Source organism: Galleria mellonella, unplaced genomic scaffold (genome assembly GCF_026898425.1).
Source record: "Galleria mellonella isolate WM207_F2 unplaced genomic scaffold, CSIRO_AGI_GalMel_v1 utg329, whole genome shotgun sequence".
NCBI lineage: Eukaryota > Metazoa > Arthropoda > Insecta > Lepidoptera > Pyralidae > Galleria > Galleria mellonella.
The window spans coordinates 314,560-334,688 of record NW_026442078.1 but is presented as its reverse complement, the minus strand read 5'-3'; the positions used below and the strand labels follow the sequence as shown (position 1 = coordinate 334,688).

The window sequence follows — 20,129 nt, the reverse complement described above, 5'->3', positions numbered from 1 at the left end:
GCTCACAGTTACACAAATTGAAAATTTACTCTTACAAATAAATTATTAATTCGTTCATTTATATGAAATGTTTGCTTTAAATATCTTCATATATTTTTTAATTTTCCAAAATTTTAAATCTAATTTAGACCTAACGGCGAAATATTTTGCCTGTTTTTTAAGAGATATTTCCTTGGGGAAAAATTAAGTTACACAAGATGAAATTAAAAATACATACAGTGAGTATAACATAGAAATAGTATCTACCTAGGGACTGAACCGATGACAATCAAAAGGGGAGATAGTATGCTAAACTATTAGACCGAGTAGATCATTCAAGTAATTAAAATAAACTCCGCTAGAACTCACATGGATTTTTTTTTCACTAATAAGCAGACCTCGGTTACTGTGCTATACAAATATTAATTAATATTATAAATGTTCAAATGAATTTTTTTTTTACTTTTGGGGCTATCACGGGTTAACGAATTACTATAAAATTTAGTATACAGGTACCATATGGGATGGAAGAAAACTTAGGTTATATTTATTCCGATCACGCGAAGGAAATCGTGGGTAAAAGTTAATTTCTAATATTTTAAAAAGACCTTGCTTGTACCGTGCTATGTAAATATAATACAATATAGGGGCCACTTAATTACGTTGCTTGTAGGCTACTTTAAAAGCACCCATGGGATCTCACCTTCTATACACAGGCGTAGTAGCAACAATGAAGCCTTCCGACATTATGGCCTTTAGAGTTTTAACATCGGTTAATTATCATGTTACATGACTAATTTGTCATGCTTTTATTCCCCATAGAGATGGTCAACGTTAACATAATGTTCTAAAATTATGTTAAACGAATTGTTTTCTCAATATAATAGTATATTCCTATATATACTAGGTTGTCTTTATTACGGTGATAAAAAGTCTGTATTAATATAATTATTAGTGGTCACTGGTGTCGACAGCTAGATTTACATACAATTTATTGTTTGTGTTTTAATTGATTGCATGTATTAAATATTGTATGTACTATTATATATATGATATGTTTGTTTCTAATAATGTACAAGTACGTACTGATAATTTTTTGGGGGGAAGGGAATGTACTTTACCAGGTCGACCTTCTCGCTAGTAAATTCAGTTGAAATCTGTTTATTTATTATATTGTGATAATTTAACAAACAGACAGACAGACGACAAATTACTACGATTTTATTTTAATATACATATCTGTTAGAAAGCTGCGACCAGTACGTAATGCATAAAATAGATATTTACCAGCTCCAGCCTCCGCCATTAATCCACTGTCATATCATATTTAAAGAGTAACTACCAATTTCCTCTCTGAAGTGGGCGAAAGTGCTATTATGTATTTTACTGTCCCTAATCACTTTTGCTTGGGTCTTACCTTTTAACGTTTAATGTAATATGAAATTTCATTGACCCTTAGAAAAAAGAACACACTGAGAATAGACGACGTTTAAGATTTTGTTACGAAAAAAAAAATGCAGTAAGAGGCAATCATTACAAAATATTTATCGACTCGGGACTGACATTGAGAGCTTTTTTTTTATTTTAATGTCGAATAGAAATATAAAAATAAGTTATCAGTCAGTTATCTTTAAAATGAATAAAATATTATAAAAATGTACTTGTAATAGTTACGACAACGTAATAATTTATTTAAGGCAACGTCAAATATCTGTGGCAAAACAATGTTTCTAACTGAAATTATCTAACGCGAATTATATTTTGCGGTTTTACCCATGTAAAAATTATTCTATGGCACAAACACAGTGATTATACTATCCACAAAAGTTTGTTGTTCTCCATTCGGCCGTTTATGCATACTTCAATTGTGATAGAACTAGTTATTTTAATTTAAAAACTAATCTACAGAACCGATTTTGATAAAAAATTTATGGGACCAATCTATACAACAAAGATATATACTTACAAATATATAATTTATTTAAATAACTTTATTGACCAAAATAAAATAAAGCGGTACAAAAAGATTTGTATTTTTTTAAAAAGAAAAAAAAAAGAACTTTCCAAACCTGTTTTCAACTGACAGAGTTACGAGGTAAAAAATATATAGAAATAAATGCAACCGAGAACCTCTTTTATTTTAAAGTCGGTTGAAAATAGTATTAATTGGAATAATAATTAGTTGCCAATGTGGCCAACAGTAAGCATATGTTATTACGTTTGTCTTTTCTCCTCATTGCTCATACCGTAAGAGAGACATCGCAGTGGTGCTCAAGTAAACTTGTTTAATCCATAGCTTCCTGAACGATAATATAAATTATGATATACAGTTGGCTACTTTCTTTAGGATATCATATCAATTACTTCAGTATTTATTTATCGTACACATTGCTATGTTGAATAGTCACTCAATTATGAAGTTATTTTACAGTCATATCTGTGCATCTCATTATATCGGCCATTAGCTCTCTGCTAGATATAGGAGCATAAGGAGACTTTTGTAAGGGTTTTGGCAGGCGGATTGGCCCTTTCTAAATAACCACACGTGCATGCACATCTGGTTAGAATTAAAACAGTTCATTTGTTATTTTAATCACAGATTGAAGATTAATAAATATATATCTTATATTTATAATAAGTAGTGTCTCACTGCAAATGTATTGAGTTTTTTTTTAAATGGTATGCTTTTTTTACTTACTACGACAATTCTTATTTATACGAGTATTCGGAATCTACGAGTATAAATTGTTGTGTCTGTCAAACGAATGATTGCAGTGCAATTTTTTCGGAATGTTTCTTAACTAAAGAGTATGTTTTATATAAAATTTACTTCGTCTAAATTTCGAAAGTGATCTTAGAAATTTACCTACTGATGTTTTCAATAACCGCGAAATGAGTCTAATCGGATCCTAACTATAGGTTTTAGTTTAATACAATCTTTAAAGAAACTGGTTTTTTGTACCTAAATATTATTTTTACAATAGTTATAAAAGAATAAATTACAAGCTAAACTCAAAAAATTATAACAAATCATGATTAATGAGTGGCTTGTCGATCATCCATTCTACAGGTTAGACAAAAAGTAGTCGAAACTCTGAAAAAAAATTGAATAAAATGTGTGCATCATTTCATTAAATTAAAAAAATTTACATTATAATTTAGTTGTTTTATGATACCTATCAATACACGAGTAAATTTTATGGACAGACAGAACACTATGAATATTCATTTATTTTATTGTGTCGATACTTCTAGATGGTTGCATAGATTTATTTTCCAGTTCTATGAATATATGGAAAGACGGTAGCAACTCTTAAGTAATTGAATACTTATTCTGTAGTATCAACAGATATATTTTCCCGCGTTTTAGTTTGACAGCAGAATTGGGCACGTGCCAATAGGACACGTGGAGGGCGATCTGATAGGGTTTATTGTTAGCAACGGGGACTAAAATCCCCATTACTAATATTAGAGAGATTACCCCCATTTTAGAGGTATCCCATATAGGTAAATAATATTCTATAATAAAATTTTTCAATATAGCCTCAGAAAATAGATGGTGACAAAATAATACCTATCCATATATGTTTTAGCCATAAATATCAAGTTATATTGTCATTGTAAATATGAGTACAAAGAATAATATAATTTAGTCCACAGCCCATAGCAACCATATCTCCGCTCTCCCAAGGGATACGAATGGTTATCGATCGGCAACCCTCTTACGTCCTACGAGATTTCCGGTCTCTTATGGTGCTTGCTTTTATTATATACATATTTTATAAAGTTAATGAATATATGATTATATTGATAACCTTGGCGGTGTAGTGGTTTAACAATGCCTTATTTTTCAATGGTCGCGGGTTCGATTTCAGTACAATTAATGTCTTTGTATTCATGAGTATGTCCGTTTGTATATCATCATAATTTCAGCCATTAACTGTCCACTGTTGGACATAAGCCTCCCCCATAAGGGGAGTTTACCCGTAGTTACCACGCTTGGCAGGCAAGTTGGCAACTGCAGTTAGACTTTTAAAAATGTTTTGTTTTAGACTGGGTGTTTTCTATAAACGAGTATAACATGTATTTTTGAAAAAAGTAAAGTTTCTATCAATTGTTTTGTGACCATAGTACAAGCTTTACCAAGTCTAGGACTAGATAGCGTTCTGTAATATGTCCAAAGGTATTTGAGATTAATTTCTGGAAATCTGTTTCTTTAGAAAGCTACATTTTGTACTCTTCAGTATGTCTTTGCAGATAATTACAAGCTCTGATCACAAACTAGGGTAGGCACTGCCCATCCAGCCCACCTTTTAAATACACCTATGGTGTTTATATATTTTACCTAGAGACATAATATTTATTGCTATATAGACATATTTAAATAACACAAGACAATAATAATAAAATAGTATTTTTGAAAGCTTTCTCTTTTGATGTAATTATATAAGATTAATATATACGTACATTGATTAATTACTTGTATAATATTATTAGCCTTTAAATTAATTTCAATTACATTTTGAATTGTTGTTGTTATTTCAACATTATAAAGTAATTAAATTCGTAAGCTGTGCGTAAAACTTCCCTTTATGCCAGTATCAAATTGGCGTAATACACATAGGTGCAATAAAATGAACATCAAATTTTATTTTTGTTCCGTTGGCCTCAATTAGGTTTCAAACAGTGCTGTTTCGCTATTTTAACGGGAAACAAAAGAGCTTTGTTTATCCGCTTCTACCGTTTATTGGCAGTAGTTCTCTCGTACACAAACCATTTGTTACTCGTAGCTACTTCTGTCATCGAGTTTTTTTTTTTCATTAAATCATACTAGATATTGGTTTCGATCGTCCTGTAATGCATAGGTACATTACTGGCAGGTATATCATGTATATTATCTATATACGGATATTATTCACTATTTAAAATAAAAAAGCCTGTATGTATTTACCTCTGATGTGTTTGTTAATCTTTTATGATTGTACAACAAAAAGTGCAAAATTAAATTTATTGGGAGAAAAGAAGTAATGAAACACACTAGTTAGACATTTTTTAAGATTAAGATCATTAAAAATTGATAAATAAAACATAATTTGCGGAATTACAGAAGAAATTTTATATTTAATATCTCTGCATATCCCCTAAATTATATAGCGTGAAAATAGACAGAATATACTTAAATATTGGCGAATTTATACGTACCCAATGTGACATAAATGTGTTTTTATCTCTTATCAATAGTATTCCATTTGAATTTGTACTCAAGGCCGCGATGAAAAACCCACTCTGCATGCAGTGCTCTATATGAAATACACGGTGAAGGCGAATGGAAAAATGTGATTCGCTTATAACTCTTTTAGGCCGGGTCGCTTTGGATTTATGTGGCGGGGAAATCGGCTGCTTTTTCTTCTTCCACTACGTAAATCATTTTCACATCGTGGCGTGGAGTTGTTTGCTATGATTATTTCGTACACTGCTGGCCACGAGAAAGTGTATTCATGTAAATGGAATGAAGTTAAGACAAAGCCTGATTTATTTCTTTCTGTTCGTATAATAAATATACTGAAAATTTAAAGTGTTCACAATTTATAAAAACGACATTGTAGATATAAGTGTTATATATACAGTTGTCTAATTTTAATAACAAATAATATGTTATAAGGTATTGTAAGAGTCGGAAATTGGGTTTTATCATATTCGAAATCAAAGAAGTAAATAATTTGCATATTTATTTTTTCCAATATAAAAAAAAATATCCAATGAAAAAATTGTTTTTTATCTTTAGATAAATCTTAAACGTAGTAAAATATTTTATAAAACAATAATTTTCAATCTACTCGTATAAATAATTGTTAAAATACATTTCAAATCGGCTAAGCTAAAATACCATATAATATTGTTTACAAAAAAACAAATACATACAGTAGAATTAAAACTTTTTTAGAGGTCGGGAGAAAACAATTGTTTTTGTGCTTGAAATATGTATATTTATGTGTATAGTTGCATGATTCGTATGTGTATAGAAACATGCATTTGTATTTTATTTACCAATTCAACGTATGTTACTAGAAAAATCTAGGGGATTTATTCTATTTTGCTGTAGTGGAAGGTCTTGCAGTTCACAACCCATCTGGGTTGTGAATTGCGTTACTGTAATTTTATTTTCCACTAAACTAGCTCTCTTACGAGTCGTTAGATACACTTTTCTAGTTCAAAATATTTTCTTGGTATTATAGTTTCAAGAGAAATTTTCTGTTAATATTTCACTGTTATACTTATGGTTTTAGAGAGCTAATAGTAACATGAGCTAATAATAATCTAAGCTACTTATTGTATTATTATTTACACTCACGTATAACAATAATATAAAAAATAACAAACGAAATACAAAAAAAAATAGTATCTCCACTTGATAAGCGTATATCTATAGTGAAGTGATCTTATGTGGTACTGAAATTTACTACGGATCGTATCATACAATAATAACAATAAATTCAGAAAATAATGGTAAAGTTACCTAACAAGATCGTCTGTCATTCGCAGCCATTTTGATATGTTTATGACAAATTATCTTTTCTCAAAATGGCGGCTTCCCGCTCCTTGGCGAATAGTCGGCGAATGCTACAATAAATTACGAATAATTAACAGTAGACGATCACATCTGTGCCCCGCTCTCGAATTGATAATTTTCACTCGATATCCGCCTCTGAGGAGTTGAAATTTTAATTAAATATTTCACTGTACTGGTGATAACAGGATGTTCCAGAGATTTACACATCGATGCTGTCGCAAATTTATTAAAATAATATAATTAATTTATGTACCTTTTAATTATTTTTTACAAATATAATAGATATGGTATGATATTAAATATTTTTTATGGATGATAATGAAATGGTAACGGTAGACCCACCCCGGCGGGGCATCAGTGGAAGATGATCGGTAAGAATGAAAAATCAGGTCAGTTAACCCATCGTGATGACGCCTGGATCTAGATCTGATCGAATGATACGCTTGGAATTCGGCACGATGGTTTCCAGACACCTGCATCTGACATTGCTATATATGTATAATACTAGTAATGTGACTGGTAGTCCGCATTACTAACAATCCCTTACCCTCCCTGATCTTAAATATAAAAATCTATCAAATTTAATATTCTATACTTATATAATATTCATAAATTAAATCTCATCAAAAATTCTAAATAAGAAAATGGGAATACTATCAAATTAGTAAATTCTATAATAAAAAAAATTTTACAATTAATAATATAAATCACGTATAATGAAAAAAGTTTCTCTTTTACACATTTAATTAATTAATTTATATCTCAGAATAAATTGATAACAATTTAACAAAGAGAACACAGTGAAGAAAACGGAAAAAGGGAATGTTCTCCAAAATTGTAATATTACGCGCAGTATTTTAACCGAACAATGCCTATTCAAGTCCATTTGAAAAAAGAACCCCTTTTCTTTTGTGACTTCTTATTTGCAATACTAATTGAGCGTTCTCCAGTTCGCAGGTTTATAAAGAAATAAAATGAAGGTTTATTCCTCCAGCCCACACCATTTATACAATGGTGAGAATAATTAAAATAGCTCTGTGACTAGACATTATTTTTAACCGACTTCAAAAACGAGGTGAATCGTTGTATATTTCTGAAGATATTTTCTACAATCGATAGAGTTTACTTCCATGTTGATCTTATATTTTATCATGATTGAAATTATTGATTTTGTGATACTAATGGTCCAATATAGTGCAATTTTAGAGAAGTTTCCTCCCACAAACTTTCAGGCCATCGAATGAGCTCTCTGGTAAGGTTTTCCTTAGAGACTACAGCATGGGGTTTCTCAAAAAGAGCGTATTAAGGTTTCATCAGTCTCGGTAACGCGTATGTGAAACCCCTGATATTGGCAACGTCCATAAGTTAAGAAACCTTTTACCCGTCTAAACAGGCTGTATGGTCTTAAACCAATTAAAAAAAAAGAGGTTTTCAATTCGATTGTTTGTATAATTTTTTTATCTGAAAGAAAATTTCTATGGAAACGTAGAAATTTTATCAAGATCGGCTCGGTAGTTTAATTTTTAAATTAAAATAACTGGTTTTGCCACAATTGAAGTCCGTTCTTTTTGTAGAACACAATCTTAAATTATAGTAGAAAAAATTAAGAAAAAAAAAATAATAAAAAAAGAATTATAGACACTAGTCAGACATTAATATTATGTGAGTCGAAGATACTGTATCTTCGAGTGTTACCAACATGTGAAGTTAAATATTTCATCATACATCAAGATCCAGGCGCGTGACAAATTATACTCGTGCGATTGTATCGATGTAATGAGCCGGGTATAGATTTATTAGATCCGATCGGTTCCATTATATCTTACCATATTATTTTGTGTGTTTTAATCAATAAGGATAATTGAGACTGCGGAGGCGAAATACCACGGGGTTTTGATTTGTTGAAGTCCGGCAGTCCCGAGGGACAGGACTGGGACTCTATAATAGTTAAAGAAACACGTTAAAAAAGGATAACCCTTAGTCAAATTTGCAAATGCGAAACCTATAAAATATAACAGATATGCTCACGACTGTAATATCATATGGAGTTTATCAATACCAATTGCCGTGTGGTCCTGGCATTGTATGGGCCACCCCTTCCTTTCCTGTGGGTGTCGTAAGAGGTGACTATGGGAACTTAATAGTCGAGGGATGGGCAGCAGCGTCCCTCTTAAATCACCAAAGCCTAACTGCAGTTGCCAAACCGCCTGCCAAGTGTGGCAACTACTGGAAAAACTCGATTGCTTGGGTACTTCTGTCCCATTCGTGTTTCTACCGAGAAGCAGTTGTGTTTGCATGGCTGTATTTCGGTTTGAAGGGTGGGATATGGCAGTGAAGTTACAGGGTACAGAGGAGTAACACCTGAGTCCTCAGGAATGGCAACGCATGGGGGGTATGATGGGCGACAGTGTACTCTGATGTGTCCGTGGTACTGCTCATGTCTATAGGCGACGATTACCACTTTCCATCAGGTGGGCCGTCAGCTTATTTGCCATTCTAAATTGTATAAAAAAAAATTTGATTGGTCCTAAATTTTCAACCGACTTCAAAAGAAGAAGGAGGTCGTCAATTTGGTTGTACCTACGAGTATTATTTTATAGCGTTTTGAGATTATTTTTTTAATCTGAAAACATTATAATCAATCCTCAAATGTTAGCTCAAATTGTAAGACGCATGTATACGTATAGCGGATGGTAGCGAAATAAAATAAAATAATTGTAATCAACTAACCAGTTATACAGACTTCCGTAAAACGGTACTTAGTTCAGTAAAATACGAATTACTATTTGAATTTCTTTACCAATAAGGTTGGTTCCTATAAGTTGGGTCTGTAACAATTAGGTCATGTTGCTAACAAAAATATTCGTTATATTAATGATATTTATTGGTAATTAAAATAAAAACAGTTATAAAAAATATAAGCTCATTATAAGTCTTCTACAACCATAAAATAATGTCTTTATGAAAAACTTTATTTTTACGAATAAACTTGTTATAATATGGCGTAATTACAATTTCTAATAATAATAATACAATAACATTTGTTTGCCAGAAACATAATTACATAATAAGATGTTACAATTGTTTTTCTAATGTTCAATATATTACGCCATGTTCAATGGTGTGCAAATCTTTGTAGATAGTATTCATCAAACACAATAAACTGTTTTTACATAGATATGGTTTGTAGAGCAAACGTTTAAAAATATTACACGATTTTGAATGATCAAAAGTATTATTTACGTTTTAGCTAAAGATGTTTATAAATCCAAAATAAAAATTTTCATGAATAACATTAAAATTAATACCTATCTATTTTCGTTTATTACTCCATTTGGTAGGTTATAGGACGCTATGTAATATGTCCAGGATTATTTATTTATTTTTATATAAAGGATATGTGCAAAGGACAAAGCGTAGACTAAAGCGACATTACCCAATTTGTAAGTGTTGTTGGCTTTAAAACAAAATAAGAACAGTTAATAGATATCATTTTCGTCCCTCGCCCTTGCCTTATCTCAACCATCCTACCACCACACGCTGTCTGGAACATTTATTTCTGCACCATTTATCGCATTATAGCTCGTATATTTTGAGGAAAATATTAATAATAAAATAATAGCTAAAGGCGAGAGGGACATAGACTGTTCCTTGTTATAAAAAGTATTATTCTTTTGTTCATTTTTATCTGCACTAACTAATTGTGTCCCGCGGTTTTGTCAATGTAAATTAGGATAAAAAGTATGAGTTAATTTAAGGTATTAACTTCTTAACATCTATACGTAGAATCGAACCCAAAACCTCAGTTACTTAATAGTTTAGTACTATTAGTTTTGTGTCACTATGGAAGTTTTTATGTTTTGAAATAAAGTTCTACTTAAGTAATATTTTAATACTATTTCATCTCAGGCATTATCCGTACACTATTAAATATAGGCCTCCCCCATAGACTGCTATAAACTATGATCCTGACCACTGTTTCACGTACGGAGACGCCACTCAATAACGTTTCTTCCTCATCCGTTGTTGATTCTTTGAGCTATGTGACCAGACTATTGCCACTTCAGTATGCTTATCCTTCTATATTTTATTTAATAATAACTTTTTTCCATCAACCATTATAAATGAACAAAAAAATCCAAATATCCAAAGGCGTAGGTAGACCGTAACCGATGAAAAAAAAAAATAAAACACTTTTTTAAAGACATCGATTTTCCGTCAATGTTAAAATATTTATTTAGAACGGGTATCCTCATAAATCTTTATGAGCTGCCGACGTTGTTATAAACAACTTTATTATTTACAATATTTAGGTTGCTATTTGAAAGCGAGTGTTGGCGTTATACGAGTTTATGGGGTTCTTGTCTTCCGCACTTCTCTGATCTTGTTTCGTTTCGTATGGAACTAATTGTGTTACGTACTAGCAACATCTGAAGTAGCTGTCAAATTTCAAAGAAAATTAATGAATTTTCAACCGACTTCAAAAAAGAGGAGTTTCTCAATTCGGTTGTAATCTTGATTATTTTTTTGTTTTTCCTTAATAATTGCTTAATTTATAAATCGATTTGATAATTTTTTTTTTTATTCGAACAGATATACTTTCAGCTGGCTTCCATAGAAATTTTACAATCACTTTAGATGATTTATCCAAATAAAATATACACTACTGTTTAATTAGATCTTCGGAAACACAACAGTGAAAACCGCATTCAATGTGAGTGCACTAGTTCTTGCGTGATGTCAGAAAAAATGTACAGAAAAAGAGAGCAAATTTCTAAAAAATATTTAACCATTTATAAAACCTCAATTTTTCTTAAATATCTTCTAGTTACAGACGTTAAGTCGTTCAGATATAATTTTTTAATGTATATTAATAAGATCTTTGATTTTCTTCCTTTCTACTATGAATATTAAATAAAAAACAATCAGAATTTCTAATATATTTTCTATTTGTTCGCAGGTAATGATGCTTAAACCGAGCTATACGCTTCGCAACAAGGTTATGGAAACAATAAGATTATTGGAAAGCGATCAATCAATTTGTTTTAAATAGATATATTGAATTTGGGAAAATACTCTTAATTTATTTAATATAAATTAATGATAATTTATTGTACTTATAATACAAACGTTAAATTCCCAGATTTATTTAATTATTTATCTATATTCCGCAGGTTTGTTCGCTTAAATAATGATTTTCACCATTATCACGCCGCAGCGTTAGCTAAAATGTACATTCAAATTATGATTCATGTGTAAACAAAACTTTACTCAAATTATACCAACCATTTTGTCGTGTTTGAGTAGCAAAAAATCTTTGACTACCCCATTAGGTATTACGACTGTGAAAATATATTTTTTGTACAGAGAGCGGCTCCAAACTTTAGCTGAGTGTTGGTGATTACTTCGTTAAAATATTGCCTTCGCAAGTCTGCTAATTAGTGTGTATTTAATTACGGTACACCTTTGTAACTAAGGTACAAGAGTTGCCGTAATGGGCCGTTTATACATGCTGAAATCGAAATTGTTAGCAACTTTCTAAGGAAGTCGTCTACCAGTGAACCTGAATATTGTTTACGAATAAAAATGGGTCAAAATAACAAAAACAAATTGATATTCCAATACTAATTTGATAGCTGGACGCACCATATTGGTATAGAAGACTTCAAGTTTTTTTTAGTTTTTGGCCCCTGTTTTTTTTTTATAGTTTATTTTAATAGAACTTAATAAAATTGTCTATGCTTCATATTTCTATGTCAATGACAATTTACGAGGCTCTCCCGCCAGTTTTGCATGTCAATCACTTTATTTATTATTCTTGTCTTTGGTCGAATTGGTATCATCTTTTTTTACTTTGTCATGTCTGCAACTAATGAATAAAGTAATAATTTGATTAATCATATTTATTTTTACAAATTAATAATTTCAAAGTGATCGTTTTGGCGACCGTGACAGAAATGCTAACCAAGTATTGTTGAAATTATAATAGAAACATTTTTTAAATAAAATTAGTTACAAAATGAAACATTAAATCAATTTATTGTTATTTTTTTATTGATACTAACATTTGGACAGTTGGACATCAGTTGTTTTATGGTAGGCTCATTTAAATTCTGTTTCAAAATAATTTAATGAGAATGTAAACAAATGAATTGTTTACATTTTTATTGAGTTTTATTGAAGAAGACTATAAAATACTTTTTAATTTCACTTGTAGGACACTACCATAAATGGTTTTGAATGCAACTTTCAGCATATTATGGTTATATTTTTATCGCATATTAATTGTCGATAAGCGCTCTCGTAACCAATACAGACGCCGGCCTGTTATGGATTGGACTCGAGTTTTATGAGTATCTATGAAGCTAATATTATTATTAGCCTATTATTAACTGTTTACTAATAAATATTAAAATTGCATATTACATGTGTATGTGTATGTGTATGGCCCATTAACGCATGTAGACATCACAATTCCGTGTCGAAATGCAATACCCGATACGACCATATTCGTTAGCGAAAGTTGATTCTGGAAGCGAATTTCGCTATATTTGTATTAAGACAGAGCCTCATAAAGTTTATATCGACAAATGTATGAAACACGTTCGTCGATAATCCGGTCGGAGATACGGTGAAATTACGTCGAGATTGTATCTTGGTAGTAATACTGTAATTTCATGGCTAATATGAGATTGTTTGAAACTTGTATGAGTTTATACTGTTCATGACTTTATTGAATATGCCGAAATTCGATATTTTTGTTTCTTTCTTATGAATGGTTATAACAAGAATTATAAATAATAATATATATGAACGCGGTATTGAATACGTGATTTTTATTTTTATTAATACAGTAGTCAGCAGGTGCAGTTATTATCAAATTGGAAATATTTTTATTTATGAAAAAATTTATTTTTTAAAAGGAATTTTAGAGACAGTATGTTTTTTGATATTTGATACTAAATATGGTTTGGTTTGGGTGTTAATATATAGTATGTATGGTTATTGAATGAATGTGTAAGTATATTTTCAACCGACTTCAAAAACAAGATGCTCAATTCGGTAGTTTTTTTATGTTTGTTGCCTCAACTCCGTCAGTTGTAAACTGATTTGGAAATTTCATTTTTATCTGAAAGGTTATATTTACATATTAGTTCCATAGAAATTTTATCAAAATCGGTTCAATAGATAAGTTTTTTTAATCAACCAGTTAGGTTTTGGCACAATTTAAGTCGGTATTTTTTATATTTTTAATAAGTTTACTATTGTAATCTTTTGGAGGAAACAATAAAGTCTTTCTTCCTATTTTTTAACACAATTTCTTATAATTTGTATTATATAGTGTAAGGTATAAAAAATATAACTAATAGGTATCTGCAGTGAAATTTACTTGTACAAATACAATATGGCGGTCTTATTGTCATTAGGTAGTTCTTGCTACTCGTGTGCCCGCGAAAGTTCAAGGTAAATCTTTTCTAGTAGGGGGAAAAGGATTGTTAGCAATGGAGTTTGACAGCCCTATTGCTAGCAATATACCTTATTAGGTCGACCTCCACTATTATTTTCCATTATTATCCATTAAAAAAAAAACATTTCTAGTATTTAATATTATAAATCGAATCGAATTGAAAAAGCCCGACCTGGATTCGTATGAGTAGAAAAATATTCGAAATATATAGACTATGTAACTCGTTGATAATATACGAGTAGCTTTTTATATGTAGGTGAAAGAATTTTTAAAATCAGTTTAGTAGTTTTTAAGTTTATCCATTACAAACAAGCAGACAATTAAATCTTTCCTCTTTAGATTACGATTCTGGAACTTTTAAGAAACAAGTCAAGGAGTTCGATTCTGAAGATGTTTGATTCTGACACATTGAGGTCTGATTCTGAGGTGCCATTTCTTTACTCTTAACCTAAGATTTTAATTTGATAATTTCGCGATATTACTATTTTATAGTAATATAGAATCTTGATTATTCGTATCAAACAAAACCAGGGATATTCCATATAATCGAAATTCCGGATAATTGATTTTAAAGTCGAATCAAACATTACATAATTAAATTTTAATATTTTTTATTATGTAAAGGATTTTACTTATATTCATTTAGACAATATGATATAAAATAGTTACGAGCTGTAAAAAGAATAAATTATATAATATCTGTTTACTCAATTAATACATAATACCATTTCTAAATCAGTAATTAGAGCTGCGAAGAATAAGTCCGGATAATCGAATGTTCGGATAATCGAGATTATATTGTACATTATTAACCTTGTTTTAATCTATAAAAAAAATGACGCGTATTGGTCCTTAGAAAAAAGATTTCGCTGTGATATCGAATTCGTATTTAAATAAAGAGATAGATAGTATTTAAAGAAATGGCATCTCAGAATTGACCCCGTTGTATTAATACTCCACCATACGAATTCATCTCAATTTTAGAATTGAGATTTGATGGGAGAGAGAATTTTATTATGGCAAAATATAATACTTCATTGAAAACGTCATTGTACGCGTCAATTCGGTCCGGACGGTCGAATACCGAGTCTAAATAAGCAGGGCAAAGAAACACATCGGTCGACTGGCCAATGGTATGTTGAGAGGGCCCCTTTTTGATTTATTTATACTTTACTCCGGCAAAGGGGAACGGTTTCCTGATTCAATTATTGTAATTGTGCCGACATAGTAACAACTAGTGTTGTCTTATAATCGTTTGGTGTCGATTACCGTACAATTTGATTGAAGCCACAAATAGTTTTATAATCAATAATACGATATAAAAGAGTATTTAAAATAATTGATTACCATCTACTATTATAATTCGTATTTTATTAATTAATATTTGTATAATGTAGGTAAGTAATTAAAATTAAATCACACTAATTAATGTAAACTATAGGTATATAACTGAAATAGGAAAATTTTATTTTATTTATTTATAATATCTATTAATCGATAGTATTGGATCGAACTAATAATAAATTGCTATATAATCAAAACTATTGATAGTAAAGGATTAATTATTATTTATTTATTTAACAGTTTATTGCACCAATATTGCAAAATTTGGAAAGATTTTCAATTATCACAGTGTAGTACAAAAGGCGATCTTATTACTAAGCAATCTCTTTCAGACAACTTTTGTGTATATGGAATTAAAGAATGAATGCATAAGTGACGCATTAGAAAGGTAATAAATGTAAAGCTAAATATATGTGATATTAGATTATAACCACTTATTTTACCTGATATTTTTAATCGATTATGAAATCGATATTTCGATTTTTGATCTTAACACTATTGATACATTGATAATCGATTGGGCAACACTAGTGGCAACGTACGAGCTGTCGATTCACCGGTTGATGCCTTATGATTGTTATTGACTGAGTTTTGATGCGTCCGTCGAGTTGTTGACGAGTGATGCACTCACGGTATAAGAGATCGCATGTTTTCACTTATGTCCTTATATGCAGCGATTTCACTCTTTATTTTATACGCGTACAGATAAATTTGTATTCATGATTTGATACAGTTCACCTACTTAATAATAACTGTGCTTTGATATAATTTTGTACTTATTATGCTAATTTTTACACACTCCCGATATTGATTTGCAAATAACAATAGATTGTGCGTGACAAATGGGCGGACAATGGAATAGACAATTATTTTTTTTATCTCTATTTATATGTACGTAGGTATTCTATGTTATATTACAATGATGTAGTATGTGCTATAATAGTGTGGTTGCCAACCCGCCTGCCAAGTGTGGCAAGTACTGGCAAAACTCCCCTTACAGGGAAGGCATATGCCAAAGACGCGAATAAACTGAAATCTGTAAGACGTAAATTTATTTAATTATCTTTTAGACTTTTTTTATACAACTAAGAATGGCAAACAAGCTGACGGCCCACCTGGTGGAAAGTGGTAACCGTCGCCTATAGACATGAGCAGTTCCGTGGACATAACAGAGTATACTGTTTCGCCCATGATACGCCCCATGCGTTGCTATTTCTAAGGATTCAGATGTTATTCCTCTGTACCCTGTAAATTCACGCCATATCCCACCCTTCAAACCGAAATACAGTCATGCAAACACAACTGCTTCACCATAAGACGTAAATATGAATGCCACATTCAAAAACTTTCATTAATTTTTGTATCATAACATCCTTTGTTGCCATACTACGCCATTAAGCCGATTTTCGACTCATCCGGTCATTGTAGCAAAGTTAATTTCCAATTATTTAGTTAGTATACGTAGGACCCAACAATTTTTTCACAAATAAACCTTTCATATCTATCACAAAGCGAAGTAATTCGGCACTTTTTAATGCAAACTTCGTACAATAAACATGTAATTTGGTCATTTAAGCGAAACAGCCTGGGTCTGACGGCTGGATGTCCGAAACGAATATGGCGGTGACAGTTTACGCGGGAAATAACTATTGTGATAAGTTTACGGAGGTGGATATTGCTGTCACCTTGTTGTATTGTAACGAATTGATGACGGTGTTATTCAAATGTGACAAATAAGGAAATATTAAGACGTTATAACAGTTAATAGAACAATTAAATTAATCATCACAACTTCAAATATTATTTTACAGTTATTTACGAAGAGTACGTGATCTTTCATAGAAATGTTATAATCTATTATAAAAGTACATTTATCTGTGTATTGTCTACATTTAACGTTTATATATACAATATTAAATTATATATAATTAATTTATATAATCAATTCTTTTGATTAAATAAAATCATCTAAACTGCCTCACAATTAGCGTAACATACAAAAATACATAGGTGATAAGACGGAGTACCATTTATTTTATAAGTCGGTTAAAAACAGATATTTTATAAAGCACTATAACACAATAGCATTTGCCTGGAGCTCTCACATAATATTCTTCGTATTATTAGATTTTAATACGACATATTTTTCCCTTTGAGTTTCCTTTTGTGTACGTAGATGAAAATCTTAACAAGTCGCAAATATCAAAGTTCTTTTTGCGTAATCTCAATCTTATATAGAAAATATTTTATACAGAATAATGTTTTGCTAAACGCCCACCTAAAATCACTTTTCAATTGACTTCAAAAAGGAGATTCTCAAGACTTGTGTATATATTGTGCAATATCCTCATGAGCACACAACTTCAATGATTATTTTTGCAGTCAACTACATTTATTTCCTTAAGTTACTAATATCATAAAAGTGAAAGTTTGTAAAGAAATTCAGTACTTGTACACGGGTTTTTTAATGGGTGATAATAAAATGGTACACCGTCTGCGTTACCAGTATACGCTGATGGGGCACCAATGAGGTACGTACCAATGACGATACGTGAAAATAAAAGCAGGTCAGTTAATCTATCGTGATAAAATCCACAAGAATTAACCACAATGGTCTTCAGGAAGACCTGATAGGGTATATTGCTAGCAATAGAGATGTTAGATCCTCATTCCTGACAATTCCTTTCCCCCCAGTACATGAGTAGGTGACTTAACAACTGGGGTTTTTTTTAATACTTTCCTTGCTGCGTTGCCAGTTCTTTTTTCATTGAACTTTTTTTTTTTGAACTTAGCTGGACACGCTGCCGTGTGCTAGATACTAATTCATGCGGATAACCCATTAAATTAGAAAACTTTGTAAAGTCGTTTAGAATAAGGAATCCAATATATATAGAGAGAAAGATAAAGAGAAGTATTACTGTCTGCAGCATGTGTTCTTAATTTATAATACATCGCGACACAGCACTGGGGGGACGTGAAGGTACTCTAATTGGACCAAATACGTGCGAAAGCTTTGCAGTGTGACGCGGCAGGGAGCGAACGCCAATCGGATTATTTTTCTAAAGTGTCTTGTTTTCACATCGTGTGTACAGTTATATAAATGGGTAATTTGTTCTGTAATAGTTTTTTAACATTGCGATAATTATATACTAACAAATCTCGTAAAATGTTACGTATGATAACTTAAAATCTTATATTTTGAAATCTACTTTTTTTAAATTTATCTATAAAGTTTAGGATTTTTGCAAGTATTGGAGTTGTTTCCGAAATACTATTCTCTGTTTTTATGTTTAAAATTACATGTCGAATTTTATATTTTAAGAATCAGTATTTTTAAGAACTAAATTTTTAGTAGAACTGCATGTCATTTAATTCTCGATGGTTCATACTATAATGGTTTTGCTAAACTATCAAATTAAAATTTAATATTTAAAATAAGTTTAACAAGGGATTCGTTCCTCAAAAACGACCCCACTATTTATCTATGTGTGTTTGTGTAATGTATTTTAAATAAAAATCAGTGATCTTAGAAATTTGATATTTTTTGTAAACCGTATATCTAAATTTTCGCCGTGTGGTTTCGGCATAGAATGGGCCACCCCTTCCTTTCCTGTGGGTGTTGTAAGAAGCAACTAAGGGAATTTTATGGTCGAGGGATGAACAACAGCGCCCTTAAATCTTCACCAATGCCTAACTGTGGATGCCAACCCACTTGCCAAACGTGGCAACTACTAGCAAAACCCCCAATAGGGAGGCCTATACCCAGTAGCGGACAGTTAATATCTGATATGATTATAATAACAATAAATTTTCTCGAAAGTTAAATAGTAATTTTATTTTTACCTAATAAGTATATGATATGAAATATAAAAATGCAGCTTTGTAATAAATAAAAAAGCTCGTAATTGAAACGACTTTATAAATACCTGATAAGATGTTGATTGCCAATTTTTAAGAACTTTATCTTTCCGGTCCAATTATCTTTATATGCAAAGTTGCATACCAAAGCGGTATTGGTGTGTCATTGTTGTTTAAAAAAATAACCACTAAATAGATAAATACGTGTTATTGGTAACATAAAAGTCCATTTTAACAATAATTAATAAATTTGTTTTATTGATGATATTTTTGGTAACTTACACATAGTGCTATTTCAGAGGAGCTTCCTCCCGCGAACAATCAGGTTGTGGAGTGATCTTCCAGCCGAAGCTTTTCCTAGAGACTACAGCAGGGGGTGTTTTAAAAAGGGTGTATTAAGGTTTCTTAAGGCTCGACAATGCACGTGTGACATTAGTTGTGTTGCAGGTTTCTGCAGGCTACGGTATCCCGTTAACCATCAGACGGACGGTATGCTTGTTTGCCACCGATAGGTGAAGATGAGGCAGGTCAGTTACCCACTCGTAATGAATTCATCGATAATTAACCAGGATGGTTTCCAGGGTGAACTAAACGGCATATACTCCTACTGCACTATGGAGGTAGTCATCTCGGATTATTCTAGTCAATGGTGAATAACTATCTTCTGAATAAATGAGTTACATCTTAGGGCTTGTAGTCATTCTCCAAAAAATTTGGTTTAATGTAGGTATTTTAAGCGTAAACTCAGCATCCAATAGAAATAGTAATCTTCCTCTTGGGAGAGTTTTATATTTATGGATTATTCCGATAAGCTTTATCTCATAATTATACATTGTAACATTGCGCAAATTAAAACTCGAGCGTACTCAATAACTCCATGAATTGAGTAAGCGAGCCAACGCACTAATA

General features: G+C 31.1%; 1 protein-coding gene and 1 long non-coding RNA gene across 3 annotated transcripts in view; both read left to right on the top strand.

The window, feature by feature from the left end:
• LOC128201005 (uncharacterized) overlaps nt 1-15,432 on the top strand; it is a 38,011-nt gene extending 22,579 nt beyond the window's left edge. The window contains exon 3 of the long non-coding RNA XR_008253003.1: nt 11,511-15,432. This is a non-coding gene — a long non-coding RNA (uncharacterized LOC128201005). The remainder of the gene's footprint in view (nt 1-11,510) is intronic.
• LOC113511818 (caskin-2) overlaps nt 1-20,129 on the top strand; it is a 350,084-nt gene that overhangs the window by 105,422 nt on the left and 224,533 nt on the right. The window lies entirely within an intron of this gene.